Raw genomic sequence first — 21,747 nt, forward strand, 5'->3', positions numbered from 1 at the left:
ACCAGCACTTCAAGGGTGCAATAGATGGTATCTGTAAGATGCACTGTACGAGTTTGCTAAATGCTTTTTTGATGAGATATCCTTATTCTGGGAAGGGCAAAGGCAGCAAGTGCATGGAAAGCCATGAACTCCAAATAATCTCCAAGTCAAACACCTTCCTGATTTAGAAATATTTGGTCATATTCATGGTATGACCTGCCTAGTATCATTGTGGGTGTACTTCCAGAAAATGGCTAACAGTGGTTCAAGCAGCTGCTTCACCAGCTCTTCATAATGGAGCATTCAGGATGATCAAAAAATTATACCATCTTTGTGCAAAAGAGAAATGCTTTGTAAGAATTAGGTCGTGCTTTTTTAAAATTTTGTTTACAAACATACTTTCTGAATCTTAATGAATGCTCTCTTTAATATATATTAAAAAAATCTCAGAAAATAAAGTTTCAGAGAAATAAAATTGATTTTAGAATAAAACTTTGATATAACCAACAAATTAATTTCCCTTGTCTAATTATTTTAGACAAGTGAATGATATAAATGTATGAAGTATGACAGATGAGAAAGTAAATCTAAATGAATGGCAAATATTGAACAAATATGCACTTTTCTCCATTACCTGAAAATAAATTTCAATATTTTACAGAGATTGAACACTGACACAGATACCTCACTTCTTAGCCACATTGTCAATGCTCGCAGGCCCATTAATTAATTCTGTGCTACATATATATTTCATTAGATCCTTCAAGGTGAGCCTTATTCAATACACTTCATTTCTCCTTAACAAATCAGAAGCAATTGTGTATTCAATTAACAAAAAAAAAGAACCATCTGATAGAAGGTTGATTCAGTGCTCACAAAGTTAAAATTATCACAAAAATTTATTCAACAAGTCCTTGAATCAAGGAATGCCACAACCGAACAATCTTTGTCTCCAACTAGAACTGTGAGCACATTGTTGTGGCAGAACAATGTTTGCTTTCCAATGCCAGGGAATGAAAGAATAATTTATGATGGCACAGGGTAGAAATTCAATTGTACAGAAAATGAGCTCTTAAAGTAGTACAATCTAAGGGACATGAAATCATTTGCCTGAGTACTGCTTGACAAAATCATTGTGTGCAAGTCACTTATAAAGATTTGGAAAGTGATGGTGAATCTGTCTGCCTTGCAACAGGAAAAAAGAAATTTCATGTAATATGACACTGTTTTATTACTATGATAACAAATTGAATCTTGAAATTTGAAATATCACTATTGGATCTCCTCCTACCACCTCCCCCACCTTCATAACCCCATCCCCGAAGCACATTCTAGGCATCTACAACTATTTGGGTAAAAAACTTGTTTTGCGTATCACCACTAAACCCCCATATCACCTTAAATCTATGCCCTTAGTCTTGAGCAATGTTTGTATTTAGAAAAATAAGTTGCTGAATCATCTTGTATCACAACCATAATCCCCAGGTCAGAATACAGCATTTTGGGCAGTCTAGGGAGTAGTTCAGAGGAAGGATTTGAACATATTGAGAACGTGTGAAGTTTTGTATTTTGGGAGGACAAACTAGGGTAGGCATTACATGATAAATAATAGGGTACTGGAGAGTGTGACAGAATAGAGGGATTTGGGAATACAGATACATAACTCTAGAGGTAGATAGGGTCATAAAGAGACCTTTTGGCACATTGGCTTTATAAATGAAAGTAGTGAGTAGAGGAGTTGGGAAGTTTGGTTGAAATTGTAGAAGACATTGGTGAGGCCAAATTTGACACATTGTGTGCAATTTTGGTCACCTACCTAGAAGAATGATATCAATTAGATTGAAAGAATGCAGAGAAGATTTACGAGGATGTTGCTGGGACTTGAGGAACTGAGTTTTTGGGAAAGGTAGAATGTTAGGTCTTTGTTTACTGGAAGGTTGGAGAATGAATGGAGATATGATAGAGATGTAAACATTTATGAGGGGTACAGAAAGGGTAAATGCAAGCAACCTTTTTCCACTGAGGTTAGATGAGATAAAAACTAGAGGACATGGTTGAGGGTGAAAGGTGAAATGTTTAAGGAAACATTAAGGGGGAACTCAAACAAGTTGTTAGTGAAAGTGGTGAATGCGGGTTCGATTTCAGCATTTAAGAAAAAATTGATGAGGTGCATGGATGGGAGAGCTATGGAGTGCAATGGGCCATATGCAGGTCGATAGGACTATGTGGATAAATAATTTGGCATGGACAAGATGGGCTGAATGGCCCATTTCTGTGCTTTTGCACTCTATGGTTCTATACTGTGATGATGTAATGGGGGGGGAGGCGTATTATACTGTCTGCTTGCTATTGTCAATGGCTGTAGAGATACTCCACCCTACTGGTTTAACAAATGAAGATGCTTTCCCATTGGCCAGTTTAGTGGTGGTTATAGTCTGTTAATAAAAGCCCAGTATTATTATAACACTTGTCTGGTCCATGTCTATGGCATATCAATTTTATTAATAGACTATAACTGGCCGGTGTGATTTGTCCAGAATTGGGGCAGCATCACCTGCAACTGTAATATATGCATCTTGTAAACCCAATCAGTTGAGAGGCATCAGTAATCCCTTGGAGGCTGTGGGCTGCTAGAGACAGAGGTCAAGAGACTTCAGGCTGTAGACTGCATCGAAATTGGCTGAAGAGGTAACTGGCAGAATATGAAGCACTGTTGAATGCCAGAAGGAAATGACAGAGCCCAGTTTTTGGAATGAATAATCAACAGGGTTCTTTATCACCTTATTTCTTTACAAAGCTGCCTAAATTTGAAATGAAAATTCAAACCTCAGCATTAAAGCCAATGGCTGTAGAACATTCCAAAGGAGAACTTCCATTAGTTTCTCCTGAACTTGAGAGCCAATGGCTGTAGAACATTCCAAAGGAGAACTTCCATTAGTTTCTCCTGAACTTGAGAGCCAATGGCTGTAGAACATTCCAAAGGAGAACTTCCATTAGTTTCTCCTGAACTTGAGAGCCAATGGCTGTAGAACATTCCAAAGGAGAACTTCCATTAGTTTCTCCTGAACTTGAGTCATGATTTTGATTGAAAAGTCCCAGGGAATTGACATAATCTGCAGCATTTCACCTAATCTTCTGGTGACAAGGTATTCAAAGAATCAGAGTAATCCCTATGGAAATTTCAAGTGAATAATATTAAAGAGACTTACAATTATTATTTGACCATGTTTACAATATTGATAGCATTTCCCAAACCCATGACCCTCATCTCTTGAGCACAAAAGTAGCAAATAAATAGTAAAATGATCAATGTGACTTCCTGTCCAAGTTGCACACAATCCCGATTTGCATAATTGCTGGGTCAGATTCCTGTAACTACCAACCTTGTTGCACCATTGGGGTAATTTCATCACAAGGCAACTCATCACTGCCTTCTGGAGGAAAATTAGCATTAAATCCAGGTTTTATCAGTAGTGTCGACATCTCACAAATCAATCAATAAAATAATTGTTTTGACGAGAGTTGCAGATAGTTCACTTACCAACGAATTGAGCATTGCCAGTGGCAGCAAATTCTTTTTTATTCTTTCATGTTTTCTTTTCCTAATTAAGTGGAGCAGTTTACTAATATAATGTGATTTTCCAAGAATGGTTCAGATAAATTATAATATAAAAAGGTCAATGCATGGCTGATGGTAGATTTGTAAAAACAAAATGAATTTTGACATTATACAAACTGACAATAAATCTCACAGGACCAATAATTCAGATTCCTCAGTGGAGATCTAAAGCTTTTTCAATACACATTTTATTGACTTGAGGACTGGTATGTGAGAAATATTGTTTGTTCTTGATTATTGAATTCTCTAAAGATAATATCTGTATAATATCTGATCATATTATACCTCAATGGTTACATGATATAATGTCTTATTTAAGTTTGGAAAAAATTAGGTATAATTTTGTCACGAACCGCATATAACCACAATAGGCAATGAACCAGACTGTTTAATTTAAAACTCTAATTTTATTTCTAACTCTTAAACTGTAGTCTTATCTCTTAAACTATCCATTACACTAAATCTATCCCCAGCTATGCGCCGGTGTCTAGTGTCTGTGTGTGTAATACCCAAACCATTACAGTCCAGGCCAAAATCTCGAAAGTTACTTCAAAGTTCAGTCTTTTAAATTCATTGTTAAAGAGTAGGCCTTTGAAATTTGATGCTCAAATTATAAACTGATGGGAAGACTGGAATTGTGGCAGCTACCAGATTCACACATTCTCCTCGCATTGCCTTTGAAAGAATGTCCATCCGCACGAGCTGTGGTCATAACAGTCCTGCTCCTTTTGTAGGCAAGACTTGAAGTGGGCAGCCGCCATGAAGCTTCCAAGACCCTGGCACCGATCTCTCCAAGTAACTTCACTACTAATCACACTTAAAATGAAGCAGTCTCTCCAAGTGACCTCCACTGTTAGTCACTATCAAAATGAAACATTTTGCTCCCCAAAAAGACCCTCCTGGCACAGGTCAATCGACCGAAGAGGCGCAGTCATTCACAAAGCTTGCTTTGCTCTGATTCCCACAAAAATGGCTGGTCACAAGAACTGCTTGAAAAAGCAGTTTTCTCTGTAGCAGTCAGAATGGTTCTCCCTTTCAAAATCATGTCTTTGAAAATGTATCAAATTCTGGAAAAAAAACTGTGACAAACCTTCCCTCAGCTCTTCCAATGTATTGAATTATTGTGCTTGTGTGAAATGTTAAATGTTAACTGTGACCATTCAGTCCATCCTCTCTATATGATGCCTTACAGTGATAATCCAGTTTTACTAAAACGGGAGCTCACAATAATATTAAAGATGCAAAGTCTGAATTTGATAAAATGTTAGCCCCTTTCATGAATTATTATCATAATCTGAGGATTTAAGTGGTGTGGAGGCTCCGAGGATTCTCTGTCTGGTGTTTGGGGGCCATTACAATATATATAACCTTGTTTAGAGAGAGGGAATTTTACGTGGATTATTTGTATAATTTTTGTATTCAATATTGATTTTGGACATAATATGATTTAATATTGTTTAATTATTATAATTATAGAATTTGATGTCCTGAATGAAATAAGTTAATGTAATAATTATTGTTATATGCCCCTAATTTTCAATTGATATGTGACATATATATTATATATGATTAGTTTTATGTTATCCTTAATATATCTTGTGTAAAGAGTTTTTGTTAAAGTCAATAAAAATATTTTTTTAAAAAGAAAAGATCATATTATCCATCTCCTATATCAATATATATTGTATCCAATTGCACCTGAAAGCTTGAGTATTTGGTATCTTTAAATTAAAATAGATTTATGACAATTATTTCTGAGGCAGTATTCTCTAGTTGAAAAATCTGTGCAAAAATGAAAGAATGAATTCCTTCCTATTTTCTTATCTCCTGAAGCCAGCGTGTTATGTGAAGGATCTCCTGGAAAAAAACCAATGTGGAACAGTGATTGATTGGCATGTTAGATTCAGCTGTAATTATCAGAGGGTTTTGTGATTCTATGGGATATTATGGGTGAGCCTGATGCAATCTTGTTCAAATGCCATATTTTATCAGTAACCACTGAACAATGAATTGGATTTAACGCTGACTGAATTTTCTGTTCCTTTGCCGAAGGATATATGCTCTTAAATAAGCTTGATTGATGCAAGTTTTCTCCGCATTAACTGGCACCCTATTCCTAGTAATTAACGATCAATATACCAGTTAAAGGGCCAGTGTGAATGCTTGCAAATCAGCACGTAGGCATCAAATCACCCTGGGGATGGACCACCTAGGTAGGGTGTATCATCCCCTGGGTCATCTGATGCCTGTGTGCCAATTAGCTCAGTGTGAAAGGGTTGTGGACTATCCAGGGACAAAGTAGTGACGCATTGATGACGTTTTTTTTGCGTGAGTGCAGGAATGTGAAGGAAATAAAAGATTAAAAATGTATAACTATTCAGATAATAGCCTGTATACACCTGAGATTGATCTCAGAAGGTAAGCAGGCTCAGGCCTGGTCAGTACTTGAAGGGGAAACCACTTTTACCTTTAAACTTTGTATTCAATTTACTAAATCCTGATCAATGTATTATGATCTTGTATATAAACAAAATTAATCATACCTATGAGACCTTAGCCCCTATTGTTGTGCCATCCTATATAAACCTTTATAAATTTGTAAAGGACCGTGGAAAAATGGTAGTGGCAATTAAACACATAGGCGCACAATTTATAAAGACAGTGGGAAAGTTGCAGTGGGGATGAAACACACACGTAACGAAGTGAGCACATACAACAATCAAGGATAGATAGATAGGTATGTCTGTGAGGGAAGGGAAAGAGAGAGAGAGAGAGAGAGCGATGGCAGACTTATCCTCCCAGAATTCCACATGTCTCTATAGGAGACAAAGATATATTACTTACATTTCAGGCCTGAGCCCTTCTTCAAGGAATGAAATACGCAGATGTTAATGGTCCTGGGAGCCCTTGTGCAGGATTTGCATGTTGAGCTGGTGGTGAAGAAGGCAAATGCAATGTTGGCATTCATATCTAGAGAAATAAGATAGAAGAGCCAGGGATCTGATGTTGAGGCTTTATAAGGCACAGGTGACGCCTCACTTGGAGTATGGGATAAAGATTTGGGCTCCTTGTTTATGAAAGGATGTGCTGGCATTAGAAAGTGTTCAGAGATGATTCATGGAAATGATTGCTAGAATGAAGGGATAAGCATATGTTTTGCACGCTATCATGGCAAGTCAGCTCATACAGCAGGTAGGGCAATAATAACAAATACATAAGACAACAGTGTAGGCAATAGTGATACATTAAGTCAAAATGTAAGAAAGTGCAGTTAAAAAAAAAAACAAAGCATGCAAGGGTATCATCTCTGAATTTATTCGATAGTAAATAAAGTTTGATCATTTTTCCTCATCTTATAATCTTCCCACCCTGGAAACATTTAAAAAAAAAAGTACTTTTTGCATTTTCTTGATTGCAATCACATCCTTCCTATAGCAGAGCGATCTGAACAGTGATGAATATTGGATTCTCCATTTTCAGGTAACCCACTCCTCCTTTGTTCCTCTTGCTTTCCTTCTGATCACACACCCCATCATTCCCCCTCTCTCCCAGACTGTTTCTTTCCTCTCCCCCACCTACCTCACTTGCCATTTCCACCTCACTCAACTGTTCCCACCCATCCATACCTTCCTAATTCCTTTCTTACCAGATTTCATAAGTTATAGCCCTTTCTTACCTCTACTTCCAAGTTCAGTCACCATTTCCAGCCTTCTCTCTCCTATCTGACTCCATCTGCCCACTCACCCCTCCTCACCTGGGCCTCTCTTTCATTTGTTCAATCTCACCACCTCACCTCTTTATGCTGCCGGTCCACTCTACTCTCCCAGTCCAGATGAAATGTCTTGCCCTTACACATTGACTGCCCCTTTCCTCAGACCAATGATGCCTGGACTCCCTACTCTTATAGTCAATGCCTCATTTGATAAAGACTAGTCGACTTTGTCTTCTTAATCATCCTACCTTCAGGAATCTATGGATATAGATTCCATGATTTCAAGTTTCTTTTGTTTCTCTACACAATTTTTAAATAATATGAGCATAGATTTAAAAAAACAGTGAAAACATAAATAACCCAAATATTATCTTTGTCCACTGCAACAGTTCCCAATAAATCTTTTTAATTCAGTCACATTTCCAGTTTAGATCTCTCCTTATGCAGATTCAAAGAAACATTTATCAGGATTAAAAGCAAATAATGCTGGAAACATTCAATAGGCCAGGCTACATCTTAGAAAAGTGAAATTCCTGGCAAGTTTTTGCTTTACAAGATTTCCTGAGACATGCTTAGATAGTATGACAGGTCTCATTAATTCAAGGTATAGAATGATAAATTTCATTTTTTTTTACATCAATTATATCTCACACCTCAAATGTTACATAATAATAAATCAGAAATCTCAAATCTATGTTTTAGGAGTGGCATAGATATTGGTACTTTTATACATTCCACCTGGTTATGTACCTTTTTGGATAAATTTGGGGTAAATATTAACATAAGTTATGGGGGTGGACTTCCCTCTTGATCCACAAATGTTCTTTTTGGGGAATTTGGCTGTCATGAATGTTAACTTCCCAAAAGTAAATCCAAATTTATAAAAATTATCATTTTGGCAATAGCCAGGAAATGTACAGCAGTAGAAATCCAATTCCCTCTTACACATTGATCATTGGAATATGGAAATGCAAAGTTGTATAACCTTGGAGAAAATTACTTATTATCTTAGAAATGAATATAACAGGTTCATAGCTATTTGGCAGCCTTATTTGAATTATTTAAACACCCGAATAGTTTAGTCTATTTATTAAATATTTTATATTTAATTTTCATCCCTTATTAGTAATTTAATATTTTTATTTATATTTTGATTGTATTAAACATTGATGCTAGCTCTTTTCCATTTTCCTCCTCCTCGCCCTCTGTCCACTTTTTCTTTTTCTTTCTCTTTCTCAAGGTATGGAAGGGTTATTTCTAGGCTTAATGTGCATTTTAAGGATATAATTTTTTGTATATTTGCATATATTTGTATATACATTCATTGAGTCCTTTTTGTATGTGTGTGTATGTGATTGTATAAGTGTATACACACATGCACACATTCATGTTCTTTTCTTAAAAATTTAATAAAATTTAATAAAGATTTCCTGAGATGTGCAACATCAAAGCAACCTAAAAGTTCTGGTCTTTTATATTTGCATTTCATGCAGATAATTGCATGAAAGAATGGTAGCAGACTGAGTTAGAACTTTACTGGTTTGAACAATGTGGCTAACATGCAGTTGTGGTCAGTGTGGTTTGTCTAGCTTCCAGCAGCTTTGTAGGTCACAGGGTTCATTTTATCCACTTCTTTTGCTCATGATATTGATTGATAAGTGTTGATTTAGTGTGGTGTTTAACATAAATAATAAATGATGAACCAGAGAAAAGATGAGCAACATTCACAGTTCCTTGTGGATATATGGGACAGGGTCTCATTTCTCTACCATACTTGGCAACACTACTGGCCTGTACCAAAAGGAAATAATTGTTAGCTTGCTTTGTTTGTAGCAGGTAGATGGCAACTGCAGTGCAACAAACAATTGACAACTATGAGGCTAATTATACATAGACAAGAATAAATGACAAAGGATACTGCAAATCACCATTAACATTCAGCAGTTATTTTAGTGACAAATAATCATTGCAAACTTTCCCATATGTGTAATGTCAGTCATCTGTAAGTTACTGAAGGGAATTCAGAGAGACAGGATCGTCTTGCATTTGGAAAGTCAAGGGCTGATTAGAGAGGCCCAGGTGAGGAGGGGTGAGTGGGCAGATGGAGTCAGATAGGAGAGAGAAGGCTGGAAATGGTGACTGAACTTGGAAGTAGAGGTAAGAAAGGGCTATAACTTATGAAATCTGGTAAGAAAGGAATTGGGAGAGTCAACAGGGATTTTTGCATGGGAAATTGTATCTCATGAACGAATGAGTTTTTTGAAGAGGTGAGCAAAAAGATTGATGAGGGCAGGACAGTGGACATTGTCTATATGAACTTTAGCAAGGCTGATCCAGAAGGTCAAATCACAGGATATCCAGGGTGAGTTGGTCAAATGGGTACATTTGGCTTGATGAAAGGAGACAGAGGGTGGTAGTAAAGGATTGTTACTCAAATTGGAGGCCTGCGCCTAGCGTTGCAGGGCTCAGTTCTAGGTCCACTGTCTGTCATTTATAGTAACAACTTGGATGACAATGTAGTTAGCATGGTTAAGACGCGAAGGATTAGGCCAGACACTTCATCAAGACTGCTCCACCATTTGAATCATGGCTGATGTATTTTTTCCTCTTAAACCCTTTTTCCTGCCTACTTTCCTCACCCTCGACCCCCTTATTAATGAAGAAACTATCAACTCCACTTTAAATATACTAAATGACTTGGCCTCCACAGATGCTTGTGGTAACAAATTCAACACCCACAGGCCGAAGAAATTTCTCCTTAATATCTGTTCTTTAATTCTGAGGCTGTGGCCTCTGTTCCTATTCTCTCCCACGACTGGAAATATTTTCTCCAACAGTAAGATTAGTAAGTTTTCAGTTGAACCAAATTAACATTATGCTAGACAGTGACAAAGGTTATTTAAGATGACCACATGATCGAGTTGATGGGCCAAGCAAATGGGCCAAGAAATGGCAGATAGAATTTAATTTGGACAAATGTAAGTGTTGAAATTTGGGAGGTTAAACTAGGGAGGATTTATATGCCTGAGCGTATTATAGACAAAGAAACTTAGGGGGTACAAATACACAATTCCACTAAGTTATCGATGCAGGTAGACAGGGTGATGCAGAAAATGTTTTGAACACTTCATCGGTCAGGACATTGAGTAAAAAAGCAATGTGATCTACAGTTGTCATGTTACAATGGTACAATACGTTGACGAGACTCATCTTGGAATATTGTTTGCAGTTTTGAGCATCCAACTATGGAATAGATGCTTAGAGTGGTAGGATGAGGAGAAGCTGGATGGACTGTGATTTTCCATCTGGATCAAAGGACACTAAGGTGGTGTGTGGCGGCAGGGTTGGGGGGGGGGGGGGGCTGGTGGTGTTTGAGTATCATATCATTACCTAAGAAATAACTGATCATATTATATGCAATTCAATCAATCCTGCATGAGAAGTTCCTCATTTTCAGCATCACAGAGTCTGCCCTTCAATATCTTTGATGCCTTGACTTTTAACTTTCTCACCCATTTCACAGGTGAGTGTTCTAGTTGCTTCAAGCTTTTTGATAACTTTATTTATCCAGGGAATCTTCAATGAGAATTCTCTTGAAACTGACACCGAGGTTACAGAAATTTATAACATTTGATCGGGCTTGAGAAATTTAGGAATAAATTCAAAATGATTGCAGAAAAGAAGGCTTGACCTTTACTGATCAGTTATTTATTAGGTGTTTATGAAATGCAATATATTGTTTCTCAAAAAAAGCATCTTTGATCTGTTTCAATTCTGTAAGATGCTTGCAAGAAAATGCATATTCTATCCTGTGATTCGGTTCGATATTTGTTAGCTAAGAACAATACTTTAAGATGTTTCTTTTGATTCCAAGGACCTTTTTATAATCCAAAACCCTTTTATTCTTTTCTGTTCTTGTCAGAAAACAAACTATCAGGTGGTGTGAGGAATTTCTTTATCTTTAAAGACAATTTTCAAGATCTAGCTGAGATCTTAAAACATTTCAAATTCTGCTATATTTTTTTCCATTTCAACCCAAGGATAAATTTACTTTCTATTCAAGTTTGACAATTCTGTCCAATTATTATATAATGCTATTTTACTCTGACTCCCTGGTTTGCTCAGCCTTCTGCATCCATCACTTCCCTTCCCAAGATATCCCATGCAACTGTAGGTGTATCACCTATCTCTACACCACCCTCCTTACAGGGACCTAAGCAGTTCTTCCAGGTGAGACAGAGATTCACATGTACCTCCTCCATCCTCATCTCAATGTGTCTTCCTCTACACTGATGAGACAATGTGCAAACCAGATGACAGCTTTGCCAAGCACTTGCATTCTGTCTGTACTGGTAATCTGGTTCTCCCAGTTGAAAGCTATTTCATTGCCTTTTCCAATTCCCTCACCATGAGCTCTTCCAATGACAGGTTGAGGCCAAACACAAACTGGAAGTATAACACCTCATATTCTGCCTGGCCCAATGACTTTAATTCTCCAATTCCAGGTAACTCTCTGTTCCTTTCTCCTTCCTTCAAATCTACCCAGGTCCTCTCAATCACACACCTGTGACAGAATATATAGATATGCTTTTGGGAGATAAATTGGGAAAGGTTTGTTAGAGTAGATCACATATAAACACTTTAAAACAGATATTATTTGAAATACTGGAGCTCTGCCCCATGCTAGATATATCGGCTACACAGCTTTTGAAAGAGCTTTGAAGAGTGCTCAAGAGACTTCACTAATGGATTGCTGTTTACAAAAGGGCTTGACAGAGTGAAATCAGAGCACATGTTCCCAATGATGGGTGAGACTAGGATGAGAGGGCATAGTTTAAGCATACAGGGAAGGCCATTTAAGACAGAAATTAGAAGAAATTTTTTTAACTCAGTGAGTTGTGGGTCTGTGGAATACATTGCCACAGAGGGTAGTGGGGGCGGATTCGTTGGATAAATTTAAGAGAGAGTTGGATAAGGCTCTTGTGGGCAGGGGAGTTAAGGGTTATGGGGATAAGGGTGGGATTGGTTATTGAAAGGAAAAGATCAGCCATGATCCGATAAATGGCGGTGCTGGCTCAAAGGGCCAATTGGCCTACTCCAGCACCTATTGTCTATAACAGATGAAAGAACTTATTGGAATCACATATTGTTTGGAGAAGACCTTGCAGTTGTAGTTTTGCAAGCAGAGAGAGTCAGAGAAAAAAGAGAGAGACAGAGATCAAAGCTTTTTGGAAGACGGCCTGGTCAAAGCCCTTGTGGTTCATGCAAGAGGAAAGGACTGGCTGTCTAATGTTTCACTTCAAATAAGAGAAACAAAAAGGAACTCTGTGATAACCTGAAAGAAAGAGGTTATCATCTGGAGAACCCTGAAGGGGCAAGTTTCATCAGCAAGACACTGAAGTGGCTGATGGAAGTACATCAGTTGTGGATGTCCTGGAACCTCAAATCTCTCTCTGAAAACTGACAAGAACCTTCCTGAGCAGTAACCATTTACTTTTCAAGCACCAAAGCCTGGTGAACTTTATCAATGTTAAATTCTGTGCACAGTATAAGAATTGACTGTAACCATTGAATTGGAGGAATGAGAAGTGAGATTGGTCTGTGAACCAAAGAACTTTTCTGAACTAGGGAGAGGAGAGGAGAGGAGAGGAGAGAAAAGGAGAGAGGAGAAGGACAGAAAAGAAAAGAGTCCGGGGCAGGTAAGAAAACTTTTTAAAAAGTCTCTTACCAGGGTCTGCGGGGAGGAGTCGGCGTCGGAGGCGGCCATTGGTCGAGCGAGCGTACAGGAGAGTGTGTAGGGGTTAATTGGTAAAAGGCCAATAAATAAGAGGGACAGCGAGCGGCCCAGCGAGTGAGTGGCCCAGTGAAGGAGTGGGACTTCCAGGCTTTGGCTCATCAGGCTTCAGCGAAAGCAGGCGGAGAGAAAGCTAAGATAGTCTTTATTACTACTTCATTGGGGTAAGGGATGAGTGTTAAGGCTGTGTGCTGTCGGGAGTGCCGGATGTGGGAGGTCCTGGAGTCTTCCAGACTCCCGGATGTCCATATCTGCACTAGGTGTGTCGAGCTGCAGATTGTCAGGGACCGTGTTAGGGAACTAGAGCTGTAGCTCGATGACCTCAGGCTGGTTAGGGAAACAGAGGTAGTCATAGACAGGAGTTACAGCCAGGTGGTCACGCCAGGGCCACGGGAGGATGAAAGGTGGGTAACTGTTAGGAGAGGGACAAAAGTACGTAAGGTGCCAGAGACGAGCCCTGTGAATGTAACCCTCAGCAATAAGTACGCCTCTTTGAGCACTGTTGAGGAGGACATCAAGGTTGGGGGGAGTGACAGTGGCTGTGCCTCCGGCATGAGGTCGGCCCCTGTAGCTCAGAAAGGGAGGGAAAGGAAGAGGAGGGCAATTGTGGTAGGAGACTCCATAGTTAAGAGGACGGATAGGGGATTCTGCGGACGCAGCAAGGAGAACCGGATGGTGGTTTGCCTCCCTGGTGCCAGGGTCCGGGATGTTGCTGCTCGTGTCCCAGATATCCTAAAGTGGGAGGGACAGGAGCCAGAGGTCGTGGTACATGTAGGTACCAATGACATAGGGAGAATTAGAGAAGAGGTCCTAAAAAGTGAGTACAGGCAGTTAGGTAGGGAGTTAAAAAGAAGGACCGCAAAGGGGGTAATCTCTGGATTACTCCCTGTGCCACGTGACAGTGTGAATAGAAATAGAATGAGGTGGAGGATTAACACGTGGCTGAAGGGGTGGAGTAAGGGGCAGGGTTTTAAGTTTCTGGATAACTGGGACCTTTTTTGGGGGAGATGTGACCTGTACAGTAAGGACGGGTTACACTTAAATCCCAGGGGGACTAGAATCCTGGCAGAGGTATTTGCTAGGGCTACTCAGGATCCTTTAAACTAGAATGGTTGGGGGGAGGGAACAAAATAGTACAGAGCAGTAAGGAGAAGGTTAGAATGCAAACAAAGAAAGTTTGTAGTAAGTATTTGAATATGGATGGGCGGGTGATAGAGAAGGGAAATGCTCTGGAAGAAGATGAAGGGCAATTGGCAGGAAAAGTAAATAATGTTGTTATTAAAGATGAGGGAAAACAGGGATTAAAAATTGGGAAATCTCTGAAATTCATATATTTTAATGCCAGGAGTATTGTAAAAAAGGTGGATGAGCTGAAGGTGTGGATTGATACTTGGAAGTATGATGTGGTAGCGATTAGTGAGACATGGTTGCAGGAGGGATGTGATTGGCAACTGAATATCCCTGGGTTTCGTTGTTTTAGGTGTGATAAAGTCGGAGGGGCAAGAGGAGGTGGGGTTGCATTGCTTGTCAGGGAAAATATTACAGCGGTGCCTAGGAAGGATAGATTAGAGGGCACATCCACGGAGGCTATTTGGGTGGAACTGAGGAGTAGGAAAGGAGAGGTTACACTTGTAGGGGTGTATTATAGACCACCCGGAGGGGACCGAGACCTAGAGGAGCAAATCTGTAGGGAGATAGTAGATATTTGTGATAAGCACAGGGTTGTAATTATGGGAAATTTTAATTTTCCACATATAGATTGGGAAACACATTCTGTGAAAGGACTGGATGGGTTAGAGTTTGTGAAATGTGTGCAAGATAGTTTTTTACAACAATATGTAGAGGTGCCGACCAGAAAAGGAGCAGTGTTAGATCTACTGTTGGCAAATGGGATGGGTCAAGTGACGGAGGTTAGTGTTGGCGAGCACTTCGGGTCCAGTGATCATAATGCCATCAGCTTCAATGTCATTATGGAAAGAGAGAAATCAGGGCCAAGGATTGAGGTTTTTGATTGGGGAAAAGCTAGATTTGAGGAGATGCGAAAGGACTTGCAGGGTGTGCATTGGGACAATTTGTTTTATGGGCAGGATGTAGTAGAGAGATGGAAGTCTTTTAAAGATCAGATTTTGAGAGTGCAAAAGCTTTATGTTCCTGTTGGGTTAAAAGGCGGGTCAAAAGGTTTGAGAGAGCCGTGGTTTTCAAGGAATATTGGAAACTTGGTTCGAAGAAAAAGGGAGGCGTACATTAGATATAAGAAGCATGGAGTTAAGGAGATGTTTGAAAGATACATTGAATGTAAGAGGAATCTTAAGAGAGGAATTAGGAAAGCTAAAAGAAGGTACGAGAAAACTATGGCAAGCAGGGTGAAAACTAATCCAAAAGAGTTCTACAAATATGTTAATGGTAAGAGGAAAGCTAGAGACAAAATTGGTCCCTTAGAAAATCAGAGCGGAAAACTGTGTGTGGAGCCTAGAGAAATGGGGGAGATATTGAACAGTTTCTTTTCTTCGGTATTTACTAAGGAGAAGGATATTGGGAGATGTGAGATAAAAAAGCAAATTGGGTAAATATGGGGAATATAAAGATTACAAAAGGTATAGTTTTAAGGCTTTTGAAGAATATAAAGGTGGATAAGTCTCCGGGACCAGACGGGATCTTCCCCAGGACATTGAGAGAAGTGAAGGAGGAAATAGCAGAGGCTCTGGCGGTAATTTTCCAAATGTCATTAGATATGGGGATAGTGCCGGAGGATTGGCGCATTGCGCATGTGGTTCCGTTATTTAAAAAGGGTTCAAGGAGGAAGCCTGGCAACTATTGGCCTGTAAGTTTGACATCTGTGGTAGGTAAATTAATGGAGAAAATTCTTAGAGATAGTACTTATAAACATCTGGATAGACAGGGTCTGATCAGGAGCACTCAACATGGATTTATGGGAGGAAGGTCATGTTTGACCAATCTGATTGAATTTTTTGAAGAGGTGACTAGGAATGTGGATGAGGGTAGCGCAGTGGATGTTGTCTATATGGACTTCAGTAAGGCCTTTGATAAGGTACCACATGGAAGGTTAGTTAGGAAGGTGCAGTCTTTAGGTATAAATTTTAAGATAGTCAAATGGATTGAACATTGGCTGAAGGGGAGAGGCCAGAGAGTGGTAGTGGATAATTGTCTGTCAGGTTGGAGGCCGGTGACCAGTGGTGTGCCTCAAGGATCTGTATTGGGCTCATTGTTGTTCATTATATACATTAATCGCTCTGAATGGGCAACTAAAGCGGCATCGTCTGCAAAGAGTAGTTCACGGACAAGTTTCTCTTGTGTCTTGATGTGAGCTTGCAGGCGCCTCAGATTGAAGAGACTGCCATCCGTGTGGTACCGGATGTAAACAGCGTCTTCATTGTTGGGGTCTTTCATGGCTTGGTTCAGCATCATGCTGAAGAAGATTGAAAAGAGGGTTGGTGCCAGAACACAGCCTTGCTTCACGCCATTGTTAATGGAGAAGGGTTCAGAGAGCTCATTGCTCATTCAGAGCCAGCTCTTCAGCGCTTGACGTCCTGCTTTGCGGAAACTGCCAAAATGTTTGGCCTGGAAGTCAGCCTGAAGAAAACTGAGGTCCTCCATCAGCCAGCTCCCCACCATGATTACCAGCCCCTCCACATCTCCATCGGGCACACAAAACTCAAAACGGTCAACCAGTTTACCTATCTCGGCTGCACCATTTCATCAGATGCAAGGATCGACAATGAGATAGACAACAGACTCGCCAAGGCAAATAGCGCCTTTGGAAGACTACACAAAAGAGTCTGGAAAAACAACCAACTGAAAAACCTCACAAAGATAAGCGTATACAGAGCCGTTGTCATACCCACACTCCTGTTCGGCTCCGAATCATGGGTCCTCTACCGGCACCACCTACGGCTCCTAGAACGCTTCCACCAGCGTTGTCTCCGCTCCATCCTCAACTTCCATTGGAGCGCTTACATCCCTAACGTCGAAGTACTCGAGATGGCAGAGGTCGACAGCATCGAGTCCACGCTGCTGAAGATCCAGCTGCGCTGGATGGGTCACGTCTCCAGAATGGAGGACGATCGCCTTCCCAAGATCGTGTTATATGGCGAGCTCTCCACTGGCCACCGTGACAGAGTTGCACCAAAGAAAAGGTACAAGGACTGCCTAAAGAAATCTCTTGGTGCCTGCCACATTGACCACCGCCAGTGGGCTGATAACGCCTCAAACCGTGCATCTTGGCGCCTCACAGTTTGGCGGGCAGCAACCTCCTTTGAAGAAGACCGCAGAGCCCACCTCACTGACAAAAGGCAAAGGAGGAAAAACCCAACACCCAACCCCAACCAACCAATTTTCCCCTGCAACCGCTGCAATCGTGTCTGCCTGTCCCGCATCGGACTTGTCAGCCACAAATGAGCCTGCAGCTGACGTGGACTTTTTACCCCCTCCATAAATCTTCGTCCGCAAAGCCAAGCCAAAGAAGAAGATACATTAATGATCTAGATGATGGGGTGGTGAATTGGATTAGTAAATATGCAGACGATACTAAGATAGGTGGAATAGTGGATAATGAAGAAGGTTTTCAAGGATTGCAGAGGGATTTGGGCTGCTTAGAAAAGTGGGCTGAAAAATGGCAGACGGAATTTAATGCTGATAAGTGTGAGGTGCTTCATTTTGGTAAGAAGAATCAGAATAGGACATATGTGGTAAATGGGAGAGCACTGAGGAATGCAGAAGAGCAGAAAGAAGGTAGAAACTCACGTGAATAGGGTGGTGAAGAAGGCTTTTAGTATGCTGGCCTTTATCAATCATTGCATGGAATATAGGAGTTGGGAGGTGATGTTGAGATTGTATAAGACGTTGGTGCGGCCTAATTTGGCGTTCTGTGTACAGTTCTGGTCACCTAATTATAGGAAGGATATAAACAGAGTGGAGAGAGTGCAGAGAAGGTTTACCAGAATGTTACCTGGGTTTAAGCATCTAGAGTATAGGGAGAGACTGGACAGATTAGGTCTTTATTCTTTGGAGCGTAGAAGGTTGAGAGGGGATTTGATAGAAGTATTTAAGATTATGAAAGGGATAGACAGAGTGGATGTGGATAGACTATTTCCGTTAAGAGGAGGAAAGATTAAAACAAGAGGACATGAGTTAAGAATTAAGGGGCAGAGGTTTAGAGGTAACATGAGGGGGAACTTCTTTACTCAGAGAGTGGTAGCCGTGTGGAATGATCTTCCAGGAGAAATAGTGGCGGCGGAGTCAATTGTATTATTTAAGAAAAGGTTGGACAGGTATATGGATGAGAAGAAGATGGAGGGTTATGGGCATTGTGCAGGGAGGTGGGACTAGAAAGGGGTGTTTGGTTCGGTGCGGACTAGAAGGGCCTAATGGCCTGTTTCCGTGCTGTAATTGTTATGTTATGTTATGTTATAACTTACACACACATTTACATACATGTGCACTTTGGGCACTAAGGGCGTGAAGTAAGTTAATAGTGATAAGTTAAAGTTGGAGTTTATTTTCATGTTTAAAGATAATTAAAAGCAACTTTTGTTTAAGTAACCATTTGTCTTGGTGAGTATCTATTGCTTCTGGATTTTGGGGTCCTCTGGGCTCGTAGCACACCCCTTAACCCAGTTTCTTTCCTCTTTCCCATCTACTCCAATTGCCCATCACTCATACTGTGTCCCTATTCCACCCTACTTGGTTTGTACCTACCTATCATATCCCTCCCTTATTAATTCCACTTTTCACCTTTCATTTTTATCATATTCCATGATCTTAAACCCTTTATTACCTCCATTTATCACCTCCTCATCTAAGTCACTATCTCTACCCTTCCCTACTTAATTCTGACAATTCACCCCTCCTCAATTCATTTACCAGCCTTGCCCTACCCCTTTCTCATCTCTTTATATTGACTGTCTCCCCTCTACTTCTTCAGTCCAGATAAGGGTCCCAATCTGTAATGATGACTGTCCATTTCCCTTGACCTGGAGAGCATGGAAAATAAAGTTTTTCCTTGTGCTTCAGTATAGATGACAGTAATAAACAATTAAATTCAACTCATACTTTGTTTTGTTAGTTGAAGACCTTGTATTTCTTTTTCTATGTCACTGTCTTTTGTTTACTTTGAGTCTCGTTTATTCATTGCTTATTTTTTTTCCTTTTGCTGCTCCTCAATAAACTTGCATCATTTGTTCTTGGTTGAGTGCTTCTTTTCTGTTTACTGTTTCAAACTTGTCTCTTCTTATCATCGTCAGAGTGCAAATAGCTCTAAGGCAATTGTACCATGCACAGAGCTAGTTAAAATGTCCTCTTTCAGCTCAGTACATTTGGACTGTAACTTGTTTTTCCTGTCTTGGTTAAGGTGACTGTGGTGATATGACTTTATGCACTGACTGGCCTGCCCTCTGGATATCTCCCTGCCTTCACCCACCCTTAGTCCTGCCCGGATCATAAAGGTTGAGTCCCCTCTCCTTCCCCCTCTTTTCCTAGCCTGGACCCGGGCCAGCAGTCTCTAGCTCAATAAAGCCTATCGTTCCCCTCAGTCTTCTGTCATTATTGGGGCTACCGATAGCGCCCAACAGTGACCCAACCCAAAACATTCATGGACCATTTCTACCCATGGATGCAGCCTAACCCAATGAGTTCCTCCAGCAGTCCTTTGTCTCCTTGTTTCTGTAACTGTTCCTTGTTTTTTCCTCCCTCGTTCTTTTCTCAGAACCAAACAAATAGGAAGTGGCACATGCAGCCACATTTGGCAAAGGCTTAGAAGCTGATAGGTTTCTCATTCCATATTTCCTCTTTAATTTTGATTTTTCTTATTTTTCATCCATCCTGTTATTTCTTTTGCTTTACTTTTAACTTTATTTCTACTTTCCCTTTTTAATAACGCATTCTCTCTCTTTTTTTTTTACAGGGAATTGATTAGAAGATAACAAAATAGTGTTCAAAAATTTTGGTATTCTTTCACTTCAAATGTATATCTGATTTTATCTGTAATCTATAATATAAGCAAATATTTATCAGCAGTTTAAAAATGGTAAACCTTTCACTAAACAAATTTTCTGAGCAGCTCTCAACAAAGTCTTATGACTTATGAAACATATTTTGTTCTGAAAGAGCCTTGGGATGTCAACATGTCAGGATGGAAGCTGCTGGAGTCATCAATAATTCTATCATCATTTAAGGAGAATTAAAATTGAAAATATGTGAAATATTATCTGCAACAGTGACAGAATGAGTTATTTCTGATGAGAACTTGAAGCCAAGAATCTGCACTTAGTGCCTCTTCTCCCTCAGTAGCCCAAGGAAATTCAACATGTCACCTGCGTTGCTCAATAATTTCTTCCACGGCTCCATCAAAAATATCCTCTCAGGGTGCATCACTGTGTGCTAAGGAGCAAAAACCATTCTGCTCAAGACTATAAGAAAATTTAGAGGTTTGCAAACGCAGCACAGATTATCATACAATCCTGACTCCCCTCCATCTCCATCCCTGATGCCAAGAAAAGGGACCATCATATTAAAAGACTCATCTCAGTCTGGCCACACTCTCTTGCCAACCACCTCCCCCTTCACAATCAGGAAGAGGATTCAGGAGTGTGAGATCACACACATTTGATTCAAGGGCAGTGTCTTTCCCATCATCAATGAACCTCACATCAGTGAAATATTGTTTCCTCTGTTTTATTCTAACCAATCTCTCTCTGTAACTGCATTTTGTACTACTGTACCATGAATAGGTTGACTAGCTTGACTCCATGCAAAGCAAACATTCTCATTGCACCTCAATACACATGATAATAAACTTAAACTAAAGATTTTTATCTATTACTTTAGTTAACAAAGTCTGAATACATGTTTACTAATTTCACTAATTTAAGTTTAAAAAAAATTCAAGACACCTGAAATGATCTTTACATCTATTTTACCAACAATGTCATCCATTCGGATGCTTGTCTAATCCTTGCTGTATTCTATTCATGCACAATTTCCAAATGAGCAAAACTAAACAAATAAAACTTTTCATAACATTTTTATAAGGATAATTATTTTTCTGCCATATCTTGAGTAGACAGACAAATAAAATTGTCCCTGTGGAGTCCATTCCTTACAGCCACTTGTCTAGGATTTCATTATCGGCCAGTTTATTGAAGCCTTCAACGTCGTCAGATAATGACTCCCCAGACTCCGGATATAGTCTCTGTTAAAAAAGCTTTTCTCCCTCTCCTCATCCTCCAGCTTCTAGTACTGTATCTTGTCCCTTTCTGCATAACCCTTCTTAAGATGCCCAGGAAGAAATCACACAAGGTCACCTTGTTAATTAATGTAAAATTACTTCAAGATGTGAGACTGCACTCTGAATAATATTCAATTTTTTTGTGTGTAAATAAGTGTACAATATTCAGCATGAGGAATAAGCAAGGCATATGCAAGTACCATAATTTCTTTCAAACAGAAGTGATGGTGGATAATAGTAAGTCAATATGATAATCAGTTGTGCAACGTCTACACAGGGTGTAGCGTCCAGCATATTCAAAAAGGTAGTGTAGTGATTAGGAATACAGAGCCAGTGACCAAGTTTGAAACTGGCGCTGTCTATAAGCAGAATGTTCTCCCCATGTTTGTGGTGGTTTCCTC

General features: G+C 39.8%; 1 protein-coding gene across 14 annotated transcripts in view; it reads right to left on the bottom strand.

Moving 5' to 3' along the window:
- dlgap1a (discs, large (Drosophila) homolog-associated protein 1a) overlaps positions 1–21,747 on the bottom strand; it is a 615,703-nt gene that overhangs the window by 324,580 nt on the left and 269,376 nt on the right. For 2 of the 14 annotated variants that reach the window (XM_069921768.1, XM_069921763.1), the window contains exon 3: positions 3,521–3,581. The exons of 10 other annotated variants lie outside the window; for them this stretch is intronic. The gene's annotated coding sequence lies outside the window, so the exon portion shown is untranslated. Of the gene's footprint in view, positions 1–3,520; positions 3,582–6,442; positions 6,529–21,747 lie in introns of those variants that run through there. 2 more of the 14 variants (XM_069921764.1, XM_069921765.1) reach the window with 2 other exon arrangements.

This window comes from Narcine bancroftii, chromosome 2 (assembly GCF_036971445.1).
Source record: "Narcine bancroftii isolate sNarBan1 chromosome 2, sNarBan1.hap1, whole genome shotgun sequence".
Taxonomy (NCBI): domain Eukaryota; kingdom Metazoa; phylum Chordata; class Chondrichthyes; order Torpediniformes; family Narcinidae; genus Narcine; species Narcine bancroftii.